At 32.8% G+C, this 12,893-nt stretch overlaps 1 protein-coding gene across 2 annotated transcripts in view; it reads right to left on the bottom strand.

Annotated features, from left to right (window-relative positions):
• The window catches only part of Tl (toll like receptor), a 454,990-nt gene that overhangs the window by 260,402 nt on the left and 181,695 nt on the right, over positions 1–12,893 (bottom strand). For both annotated transcript variants that reach the window (XM_089639570.1, XM_089639571.1), the window contains exon 3: positions 2,331–2,360. The gene's annotated coding sequence lies outside the window, so the exon portion shown is untranslated. The remainder of the gene's footprint in view (positions 1–2,330; positions 2,361–12,893) is intronic.

Below are 12,893 nucleotides of genomic sequence, written 5' to 3'. Positions count from 1 at the left end.
TTTTATTGTATTGTATTGTATTACGAATGGTAGCAGAAGTCGGGGATGACCGAGGAAGACATGAGTCGGGCCATGTCAAGAGTCTAATAGAATAGTATGTATGAGACGATGAATGAATGAGAAGGAGGCAAGGAGTGTGTGCCAAGACCGGGTTGTTTGGCGGTCCGTCCTCTCTGCCAACCACTACGGGGAAAAGGCGTGATGATTAGTTAGTTACTTGTAATATAACTGGTACAGAGAAAAATGGTATTTGTGGGGTGGGAGTTCGGTTTCGGTGAGCTGAAAGTATGTATAAAGAATATGTGCCAAAATGAATTCATTCAATAAATTTTTCTTTCAAATGTTATCAAACTTGTAAAATTTCGGCATGCATCTTTCATATATTTAAAAAAAAGAAATACACATTTCTGTGAAAGAATTATTAATTAGTAAAATAATATTTGTATTTTCTCAGTTACAATTTTGATATTTACAAGTTCATAATATTTATCAACAATAAACGTTAAATCAATTTACAAAACGTTGAAAAGTTTTGCAAGGGAAGATTTTGTAACTTAAATTATAATAGCGATAAGAAGTCACATTGTCAAGAAGATGCTACGCAGAGGATCTACGGAGAGGAGAGAGGAAGGTAGTATGAACCTGGTCCCTAAAGAGATCCATTTATAGAAGGAAGTAGATATGACAATCGGGCAACAACCAACAATATGACCAACAATATTAATAGTGACCGAAACATGGAATTCCAGATAAATTGGTGAATCTACGGATTATACACTCTTCCGCAAAGACCGACGAATTAAAAAAAATCGATGCGGTGGTGTGGTAATATGTATAATTATACGCACTACTCCAGAATACAATTTTAAATCACGCACCCATGCATGGACAGCCGAAATTAGTATGTTTAATATGCATCATGTGCTATGGAGCCAGAAATATCAATTTAACTGTAAAATAAACAAGGCACTGGGTTTATTTATCTGACCCGTATTTTTTAATTTTGTTAAATTTGGAAAGGGAATTTGATAAAACAGTGATAACAATCGGGCGAAGCCGGGTGGGTAAAATTGTACCAAGTATAGTGATTTGTTTTTGGGGTATTATGCCGTGTTGCGCTACCTCCTTCTTTAGCCAACGTTTAGGACAGCATTGCAGTGAATCGCATAACACGGTATCGCATCTTCATACATGCACACACATTTAACATCAACCTTAAATTACACATCTGCCCTGATGATGGACACTGCAATGTTAGCACGAAATGCTGGTACGTATACATTTGCGAACTTAAACGCGAACCGAACCACGAATTAAGGGAAAAGAACGAAGCAACAGCAAGCGGCGCGCGTTTCGCGCCATTCGCGGTTGCATCGTTTTTTTCCCATAAGTTGAGGTTCAGTTCGGCAGTTCGGCTCGCGTATGTATACGTAGCATTAGTATTGACACTCTATAAAAAAGATGAGGGACATGGAAAAATATTAAGAAAAATAAAACTGACCTACAAAAGATACAAGCAATAATACACAATATAAACAACCGTATCTTATGATATTTAAATATCATTAATTTTTATTACCGTATTTATTATTATCTTAATATACATACATGTAATTAAAACGACGGAGGAACAAAGAAAAAGTTATTAAGTATATATTTGAAAAATCCATAGCGTCAAATGTGGATATTTGGGTTGTGATATCTATATACTAAACACATAAATAATAGAAACAACGTAGATGAGCCATGCCAGTTGTGCGGAAACTTCACTAGTTTATTCAACCAAACACGTAATATGTCAAAAATGTATAAAGAACTGTTTGTTTTGTTGAGTAAAGTAAAATAAACATTAAAATTATAAAAAAGTGAACACAGTATCAAACCGCCCACACAAAAGTACTCTACCCATACTGCAAATTACATTTGCACGCACCGGTGCGCTGCCTTTTTCCTCTCTATACAACAAACGTATGACTTTCTTTGGCCTCGCCGTTTTGATAGTACGTGCAGTTTGGTCAGAGCTCTGCGATAGTCTGCACGCTATTATATCAGACCTCTATTTGTTTCTATTGTCTATGACTAAACCTTATACAAATATATGGCTTAGAAGACATAACCCGTGAAGTTATAGCGACACACATATACGGCTTAGAAGAAATAACTCGTGAAGTTAGAGCGACAAATATATATGACTTATAAGACATAACCCGTGAAGTTATAGCGACAAATGGCAATAATGTAAAAGCAAATCGACAGTTCACATTGCAAGACACAAGTGTGGATGTTCCATTAATGAGAATCAGGTAGATGCTTAGGTTAGGATTACTTACATAATGTTTATTCAGCGTTAGTCTGGCAATCTGAAACAAATAAAAAAAAATGTCATAAAAACACGTTGTTTAAAGGTTGAAAAATACTGGAAACCCTTATAAAATATAAAGTTTCAAAATTCAGTAAATGCAAACACAAAGCTAAATGATAAAGCCTTAAAAATATTAATTAATCTGAAATATTAAAAACTTATGTTTTTGAAAGGATTGGGTAATGGGAAACAAACCACCCTCTGCCCGTCACAATCAAAAATCTCAAATATGGTACGGACTGTAATAAATAGGTTAAAAAAAATTCGCTTTGATACGTGTAATACGCGTTTCAGAGTGTTAGATACTCTCAGTATCGCCCCGCTGAAATACGAGCATTCAGAATTGAACTGTTGCTTGAAATGACTTTATCCGTGTTTGCTCAAATTTTAAAATTTTGCTCGTATTTACATATCAAGCCACTTCTTCCTTTTCTTCCCTTTTGTATTCCTTTCAGCTTCACAACATAGCCCAATTGAGGATGTAATAGTCCCTCTGGTTTCGGAGAGTAGGGAGCAGTCAGTTCTGACAATCATAACCATCTTCTACCAATACAAGTAAAGAGGGGATTATACTTTAGTTTAATTCGATCCCATCTAAATTATCTCATAGAAATATGGGGAAACACAAACATCTCATATCTAAACGAAATTCAAATAATACAAAATAAAGTAATAAAAAACTTTTTAACTATAGACCAGATACCCCCACCAAAAGAGTATACCAAGAAACTAACTTACTTAAAATTAGAAAACTGTACGAATACAACATATGCCTACTAATTCACAAAATCCAAAATGGCCTCATACACACAAATACTTCTATTATGAAAACATCACAAGTACATGACCACCACACAAGACAACATAATAAATTATACACAAATTCAGCAAAGACAGAGTGTGGTAAAAGAAACATAGGCCATGAGGGTGTACACATATATAATCTCCTTCCTGATAGCCTGACAACCGTAAATAGAATAAATATATTTAAGAAAAAAACTGTTTGCCCTCAAGATCAATGAGCAAAACCAAAATGCTCTTACTTAAGAAAAATATGTTACTTAGGTAGTAAACCATAATTATTAATATATATTATTTTTGTTTTAATCAATGTACACTTACGTTAACAAAGCGAAATATGTATTTCTTTTAACTTAATAAATAACTAACTAAAAAAAACAATAACTTAACAAAGATAACCAATAATGTGTTTAAACATTTAATTTGCAGCAAAAATCTTCATCTACTTATGTCGATAAGTGTTTCTAATAATTTTAGTTTTATAAATGATCTAAACATCGTTATTACAAAGTGAAAATTAAAACAAATCTTGTAAAAACATGGCAGAGACATGGCAAAATACCTGGATAATTAAATTCTCCCCTTAGTTAATCTGATCCCCTCTGCTACGTAAGAGATTAAAAACCTAATATCTTGAATAGCAGTCATGCCCGAGTCGAGGGTATAAAGATTAACAAAAAAACATATTTTCTACAGGCTCGTTAAGAATGTACCTGCTTAAATACCAGCTGAATAATACTATTAAAAAGCTAATTTAATTTTATGTAAGAAAAAACATTGGCCCAAAAGGAAAATTAAAATAAAGTAAAAATATAATCTTCATCTATTATATATCGCAATCTTAGAATAACACCGCCCCAAAACCAAAACATTTGTTTTTAGCTAGGAATGCCAAATCAACTGCCTAGCCAGTATTTATGATAATCTTAGCCCGTCGTTCCACGGTTCGGTAAGCAATGTCATAAACCGAATGCTGCAAGACCCTGCGCAGAAAATTAAGTTCGTTATAGTAAAGTAACGGTCTGCTGCGCAGTTCAGTGAGGAACTTTTCTGCGCAGAGTCTTACAGCATTTTCTTTATGTCAATTGCTTACAGACCCGTGGGACGACGGGCTAAGACTTCCATATATCTAGCATGTGTAAGTAAATGTTAATATTTGAGACAACACTTCCAAAATCAAAACATGGTTATTATTATTATAGCTACATTTATTTCCAGGAAATAATATTTTTTTTTTATTTTAGCTTGTATGGCCGTGTTGTTTTTTAATTTTTTTTTTTTTTTTTTAACTCCACACTGGAGGCCCTGAAGAAAATAATTTCCCTCAGGGCCTATGTCACCTTTGGGGATGCTGTGTGGAGGGTCTTTTTGTGGAGAGGAAGGAGTGAACATGGGTCTTGAAGAGTCCCATGTTGTAGGAGGGAGGAAACACAGAGGCCGGCAGTTCGTTCCACAGCCGAGCTGTTGAACTCAAGAACGAATCGTAGAAGCGACCCGTTCTCATGTGACAAATGTCAACCGTGTACAAATGTTGGGCGCGCGTTTGGCGTGTATCCCGACTACGCACCGGTGCGGAAGGGATCAATGACGCTAGTTCCTCAGAGCATCTTCCATTGTAATACCGATAGAATAAGGACAGCATACCTACCCGACGCCTGTGCTCTAAAGATTGCAGTCCGTTTGTTAAGATTGGGGAATCTATCAAACGGACCGGCCGTTTTTGCACAGAGTCAAGGGTTTTTTCAGGTATTTAGGGGCTCCGGACCAGAGATGGCTGCCAAATTCGACAGTAGGGCGCACTTGCGATTTGTACAGGGTCAGCAGTTGTGTACTATTAAAGTATCTGCGGGCCCTGTACAGTACGCCCAGCTTTATCATAGTGGAATTACAAAGCAACACATTCACAGTTTGTTTAATGGCAGTGAACGTCTAATGACGTTCAAACTATACATCAAAGAATAGAGTATATTTATAGAATACTAGCTGTACCCCGCCTCGCGTTGCTGTGGCTCAGTCTGTGGAGATAGATAAACAATAGCGCGTGTTGCTTTTATGTCCAACAGATGGCGCGGTTTAAAAAAAAGCCTGTGTGTCCAACGGATAACGCTGAAATTAAAAAAGCATATTCACAGGTGACATCTATATAATATATACAAAAACACACGCATATTTGAATGCAAAATTGTGTCAAAATTTTAAAGCAATCGGTGAAGAATTTTCAGAGATTTAAAATTTTGAACAAACGATTGATTTTTATTTTTACAGGTAGATAGACTGTAACACAAATTTAAAGATGCGGCGGTTGGAACCCAAAATGCCCGATCACAAATATCTTAAAAATGTAATTATTTCGCAAATCTAAAAGGGTTTTAAAAAGTATATTCAGTTAAGTTTTAATTTATCATAAGACACAGAAATAAACACATATTTGGAATTACGGTGGAATATGTAATATAATAAATTATAAGTTTGGAATATGCCTACCCAAACCAATAATAAAATTCACAGTTTGCACTCAAAAAGATGAATAATTAGAAAGAAAAACAAAATATTAAAAATTTTACTGTTTATCGTTTTTTTGAGAAAAATCAATTGTAAACGGTTCTTGAGGTGAAATTTGACTACAATTATGCTCAAATTCAGCCGAATAACTTTCACTGTGGTTAATAAATTAATTTTGGAAATAAAATTTACATATCAATCACATTTGACCACTCTAAATCTACATATTGATTTTATTTTAAAAGGCTCGGAAAGGCTGAAACATCAGATGTTATTTTGTTGAACAAATAACACGTTTCGCGTCACGAAAGAATAAACAATAAATGTTATTCAATCATAACAACACGATGCTTGGAGAATTTTATCTGGCATCACTGTGCCGATAGCACAACAACAATTCAATAGAAATCGTATTGGAAAATGAATTTAATCCGCAAAGTGGAAAAAATAACAGATATTTCCAGCGACGTGAAACGAATTATTTATCTTTTATTATGGAATTATTCCCGTTTTGTTGGAGCGAAGTTTAAAGATTTTTCGGGAAAGCTCGCACGTAGTGTGGGGAGCAATTAATCATTTTCTTTATAATCCTAAGAGAATAATAAAATATTATGGATGGACTCAAGAGATTTGCTCAATCTGAAACTTGTAATAGGTACCTCCTTTAAACGTTTCGATGAAGAAATTACCCGTATTATCGAGTTTTAAAACAAACCATTTTTTTAACGAGGAATATTAATACATTTTTCGTAGAAAGCTATCCCATTATAATAAATGTTTAAAAAAATATTCGTTTCACAAAACTTATGTTTCATTTAACATAAAAAATACTAATTTTGGTTGACTGTATGTCTGGTGTAACTCTGGTTCGAAGAACTCAAATTTGCTTTGAATTTAGGTATTATTTTAAAATTAGAACTGCTTGTAAAAAGAATTTAGAGAAGCAATAAAGTACTTTTCTAGAATATATAATGTAAACTCAGCAGTTCTTTTGTTGTAATTTTTTAAATTGGTTTGAAAAGAATTCAGACTTGTGATTTTTCATGGGTATGTGCTAGTATAAATATAATTCACAAAGCACGTGAACAAGTAATCTAAACATATTTCTTTGAAGTTCTAACGATATTATTATTCATTGTGAAACTAACAAAGCTTTTTCTTTGTATTCGAGGCTAATTTGAAAAGAAATTTTTTCAACTGTGAAGTGTCAATTATTTCCTTTACAGAACGAATTAGGTTAACACCTTAGGTTCTGAACTTAAAAATAAAAATATGTATTTATTCCAAACCAATAATTGAGGTATATCCACGAAAAATATCCATGAAAAACGAAAATTCTCCATGTATTGAATTTTTGTAAATTTAATGTCCTGCAATCTTTTTTCAATGATGAGAATCTTTCGAAAACCATAAAACCCTGTATGCCTCGTTGGATTTAAAAATTTATATTATTATTTACATGCGTACCAGGATATGATTTAAAAAGGATTTTTAAATTTATTTCACATTATAGGTAATCATTTTCATTTTTCGATACTCTGTCTACTAGTGAACTTCTAGTACACATTGAAAATTTATAAAATTCAGGGACAACATTACTGTTGTAAGAGTAAACTAACTTTTTTATTTTTCAGAATTTCCGAGAAATAACACAGTTCTAAAATTGTATTTCTAACTGACGAAACCCATGATATTTCCAATGAAATTTCCTATACCCGCCAGCAAGAGGATGTTCTTATTCCAAGAAATAATCAATTTTCCAGCCATCATGTTTGTTTTCACATTAATTCCCAGTTGCAGGGAGCACCTCCTTCTGGCAGGAAACGAACAGAAAACTATACAGACGAAGCCATAGATATGCAGACAAATGAACACATACAATAATGTGCATTAGTTTGGAATACCCCAAGGGATCACAAAGGTACCTGCTGAATTTTTAAAAAGTTTCGTACGGAAAATTTAACACTTTGCAATAAATATATTTAATGATGCAGAAAATATTAATTAGTGAACTAAGAGATTTTAATCTAAGGTAATGTTCGCTTTGGCAGTTATAATAAGAAGCTTTTAGGAATTCATATTCCTCAAGATTATTGATTGAATACAACACTCAAGCTTTTTTCACCCTTGAGATTAAAATGTCTTGTTAGGAGCAAGTAGAACTCCAGATAAAATTCTATATTTGTTCATTACATTATACTGACTTTTTACAAATTGTCTACACATGAATGCGAACAATCCGATAAGTAAAAAAAATATTTAATACTATAGTATGTTACACAAAAGATGAACACAGAAAAGAAAAGAGAAATATAAAAATAGCAGCAGAAAATACAAGAAAACCATTTTAGAACAACACATTTCTGCAAGTCCGTTGTGTCATGTACTCGTACTTTAATTTAAAAAATATATATATTGCAGACAGATCATAGAGCAGTTACTATTTGAAAGAATGCGGGGAAGCGCACAAGATGCTTCAATCGTCAAAAGAATCGATATAATTTTAGTCTCATTCTTGGTTTTTCGTGGTGCCTTTCCTTCAACTGCCTAATTGTCAAGAAAATTGTAGTTCTAAGTTTTTAGAAGTCTGTTATAAGATCTTCATAAACAGAAGTATGGACACCCTCGCCATTGATGGACGAACAGGACAAAAGTTTTCTTGAAGCTCATTTGAAGTCACATTGCATTTCTGCGAGGGAGGATTCCAGACATGTTCGTGCGCGACACTAAGTAGATATAGAAACGTACAGAAACGTTGAAAAAACGTAGGCGAGCTCAACAGACGGCAGACGATGGCAGACAGCCCATGATACGTTTGTCTCCCTGGAGAAAGGAGAAGCAGAACTAACAAACCCGGACGCGGAGACAAAATGGTGCAGTGGAATTACATTCGAGGGAACAATTGATATTTCTATTTATCTCAAGATGGAAAATGGAAAAGAGGCTTTTATAAAACCTTTTTTGAAGGATTTATTTATCATGTTTAAGTTGCAGATCTCCGTTTAATTTTTTAGTTTTTTTTATATATCTTGAATAGTATTATTATTAAATTTCCAAAAAATTGTTTTATTATTAAACTAATAATAAATTAAGTAATGCGTACAAACCCTGAGTCACCCCAATTATCAATTTGTAAACACCTTACTTTAACGAACTTTATTCAAATTTAAACAATACTATAATTGGGGGAAATTTATAGGGTAGTAAAAAATAGATTTAATTTTAATTACCTAGGCCATTATTGATTACTGAGAAAAATATCGGAAATTATTAATCTATAAAATTTACCCTAGTTGTTGTATTGTTTGAAAAAGTGATGAAACAAAAACTTTATTAACTGGGTTAAGTAGGTTAGGTTAGGTTTAATTTTTTTTTTCATCGTTCCTAATGACTTTATATCACTTTTTAAATGTTTGTTGAATTGTCACTGTGTCGAGTTATCATGGAACCGCTTTAAACATATCTAGAGTGGCAAGCGATTTATATTTTGTTGTTTATTTATCAAACTGGTTTGGGATTATTAGAATTTTTATTAATGTCCAATTTCTTTAAAATATTGAGTTTACGGCCTCTATTTTGTATTTAAAACGGAGTTGGCATATTTATTTTTAAAAGATTTCAAATTATAACAGTACGCAAAAAAACCTAATTATTCTACTGCTTCATGAGCTCAAGTTGATGGGAGGAGTAAGAATATACAAAAAGAAAATGCTTAAAAGGCGATGTGCGATATTACGAGTATTTTCACTGAGTGAGTGATTTTTATCAAGGAGATGTTTAGCAAAGTGTGATTTATTTTATCTAGGAGATGTTAGGCAAACTGTGATTGTATTTTATCTAGGAGATGCTAAGCAAATTGTAAAATGTGATTTTATTTTATCTAGGAGATGTTTAGCAAAGTGTGATTGTATTTTATCTAGGAGATGTTTAGAGAAATGTGATTGTATTTTATCTAGAAGATATTTAGCAAACTGTGATTGTATTTTATCTAGGAGATGTTTAGCAAAGTGTGATTGTATTTTATCTAGGAGATGTTTAGAGAAATGTGATTGTATTTTATCTAGAAGATATTTAGCAAACTGTGATTGTATTTTATCTAGGAGATGTTTAGCAAAGTGTGATTGTATTTTATCTAGGAGATGTTTAGAGAAATGTGATTGTATTTTATCTAGAAGATATTTAGCAAACTGTGATTGTATTTTATCTAGGAGATGTTTAGCAAAGTGTGATTGTATTTTATTATATTTTTTAAATTATCACATTTATTAGACCGGCCAGTTTGTCCGACATATACAGCGTTGCATAAAAAATGTTGTTTTATTTGGAATACATCAACAAGTATATAATTATAATTACACAATTACTTGATTGTCTAATTAGAAGACAATGAATGCACATTTTAACAAATTGAACGCACGAATAAAATTTGTCACTATGCAATACAACTGAATATATTAATTGAACATTTGTATTTATATAATTTGTAGATGTACTTCCATAATGTATTTGAATTGCTGATTAACATAAAGTAAATTACTAGTAATTCCAGTTGAAATCTGCTTATAAAATTAACATTGCCCTACGACGGGGAAGCGCAGTCTGATTAATAAACTATTTATTTATTTATGGTTTCGGAAAATTAAGAGAATGGTTATATATATAAAATTAATATATTGAAGTGCGCAAGTGTTTATTATTTTGAAGCCATTTGTGTAAGATATTCGGCAAAAATGACATATCCAACATTTTAACATAACTGTTTCTTACTTTAAAAACTGTCAGTTTTCTAAATAACAAGATAATTAATTGTCACTGTAAATCATTAGCATTGTAGCGCATAATTAGAAAACTATTGTTATTTAATAAACTGGAGTAGTGGCTAGTTACTCACGAAACTGATCCACAATTTCATACCTAACAGGGAAGTAATCATTTAAACGAAGACATACAATTTCATCGTGGGTCAAAACATTCAGACAGGTGAGAGAGAATGGAAGCAATATTTTTGAATTGAAGAAAATTAATCTATAGGAAACGCATCACAGAAACAAAAAAAAAACACAACTAACTTTAGATAAAGAATTTTCAACCTTTGTCATCGTCTACTTATTCACTGCTGGACGAAAGGCTTCGGAAGTTGAAATCACTCTTTTGGTACCATGCTCCGCTTTTTACATCTCATTTAAAACATGTGGTGGATTTTAGAATACAACAGAAAAACATTTTGGAAGATTTGGAAGAAAAATAAATGTCGTAGTACACCACGGAGATATACATGCCCATTGTTTGGATACATTACAAAGATATGGGATCACAACGTACTAAAAGTTGTTTCCGGAATGTGGTTTAAACAACAATAAAAAATCGTCAGAAGTATTCAAATGAGCAAAAGTTCACGCAATTAACTATATTTCGTGTGCTGAAGATTGAAATATCTAAAGAAAATATTAACCCAGCATATGTTTCATAAGCACCCAAGACACACTTTGCGATAATTCGGTATCCCTGAAACTGAATTTGTCCGTATCTTAAAAACTTTCATACGTTTAATGATAACTCCGACGCATAAAAAATGTTGGAGAAGTAATAAAAAGATATTCATGAAAATACTTTCAGGATGTGATCCAGAGCGTAATGGAAAATTAAGGAGTTTATAATATCTTTACGCAATGAGATGGCGCTTGTGGATGATATTTTTTGATAAAAAGAAATGTCAAGAGACAGCGAAACTCGAGAAATGTCAAGCATTTTTCGGGATGAGTTATTTGCGTTATTTCGGCTTTTTTTTAAACAAAGATAAAGTAGGGTGTCCCTTAACAGACAATTTGTTGTTTTTTGATACTTTGTAATGTTACGCGGTTCTAAAAATATGATTTTTAAAAATTATATTAAATATAAACTAATTTTTTTAAGGAGAAGTGAACCTTCTTAGATTCGGTTTTGAATTGTATACTTCCTTTATTTGCTTGTTAAGTGCAAGTTTTATATGTATTTAGATGTATGCTAACTTTCATATTTTGTATTTTCTTCATTAACAACATCAGGTGTTGTTATTTGAATGCGATGTTAAGCGCAATAAATCGTTAATTTTCTTGTAAAAGCCCAATATGGCGTTAATGAATAATAAATAAATAATGAAGTCTTTGCTTAAGACTGATTTGGTGGCGAGTAGTTATGTTGATGCAGTCCTCTATATCGTCCAATGTATAGTTAACATGTCTTTGCTGAATTGGGACATGAGGTAGTTAAATAAATATGTTTCGCAGAACCTTTAGTTTTTAATGCAGGTATTTATGAATTAAACACGTTCAGCACTCTTCTGCTTTGAAATAACACTAGCCGATAAAACCGTTATAAAAAAATAATAAACAATTATTTTCAAGAGACTGGAAGGTCACCGCCCACACGCCGTGATAACAGTTACGTTAACGCAAAACTGGTCGTAAAATTCTATTCAAGTGAACTCAAGACATGCTCTCGAAAGTTTTTCACCAATTGCTTTGAAAATTTGAATATGCTTGTGTTTTTACCTATTACGTAGATGTGTCACCTGTGTTTTTACCTATTACGTAGATGTGTCACCTGTGTTTTTACCTATTACGTAGATGTGTCACCTGTGTTTTTACCTATTACGTAGATGTGTCACCTGTGTTTTTACCTATTACGTAGATGTGTCACCTGTGTTTTTACCTATTACGTAGATGTGTCACCTGTGTTTTTACCTATTACGAAGATGTGTCACCTGTGTTTTTACCTATTACGTAGATGTGTCACCTGTGTTTTAACCTATTACGTAGATGTGTCACCTGTGTTTTTACCTATTACGTAGATGTGTCACCTGTGTTTTTACCTATTACGTAGATGTGTCACCTGTGTTTTTACCTATTACGTAGATGTGTCACCTGTGTTTTTACCTATTACGTAGATGTGTCACCTGTGTTTTTACCTATTACGTAGATGTGTCACCTGTGTTTTTACCTATTACGTAGATGTGTCACCTGTGTTTTTACCTATTACGAAGATGTGTCACCTGTGTTTTTACCTATTACGTAGATGTGTCACCTGTGTTTTAACCTATTACGTAGATGTGTCACCTGTGTTTTTACCTATTACGTAGATGTGTCACCTGTGTTTTTACCTATTACGTAGATGTGTCACCTGTGTTTTTACCTCTTACGTAGATGTGTCACCTGTGTTTTTACCTATTACGTAGATGTGTCACCTGTGT

The sequence above is a fragment of the Hesperophylax consimilis genome, chromosome 14 (genome assembly GCF_061612785.1).
Source record: "Hesperophylax consimilis isolate HC1 chromosome 14, BYU_Hcon_1.0, whole genome shotgun sequence".
NCBI classification, from domain to species: Eukaryota; Metazoa; Arthropoda; class Insecta; order Trichoptera; family Limnephilidae; genus Hesperophylax; species Hesperophylax consimilis.
This window is presented reverse-complemented; position numbering and strand designations above follow the sequence as displayed.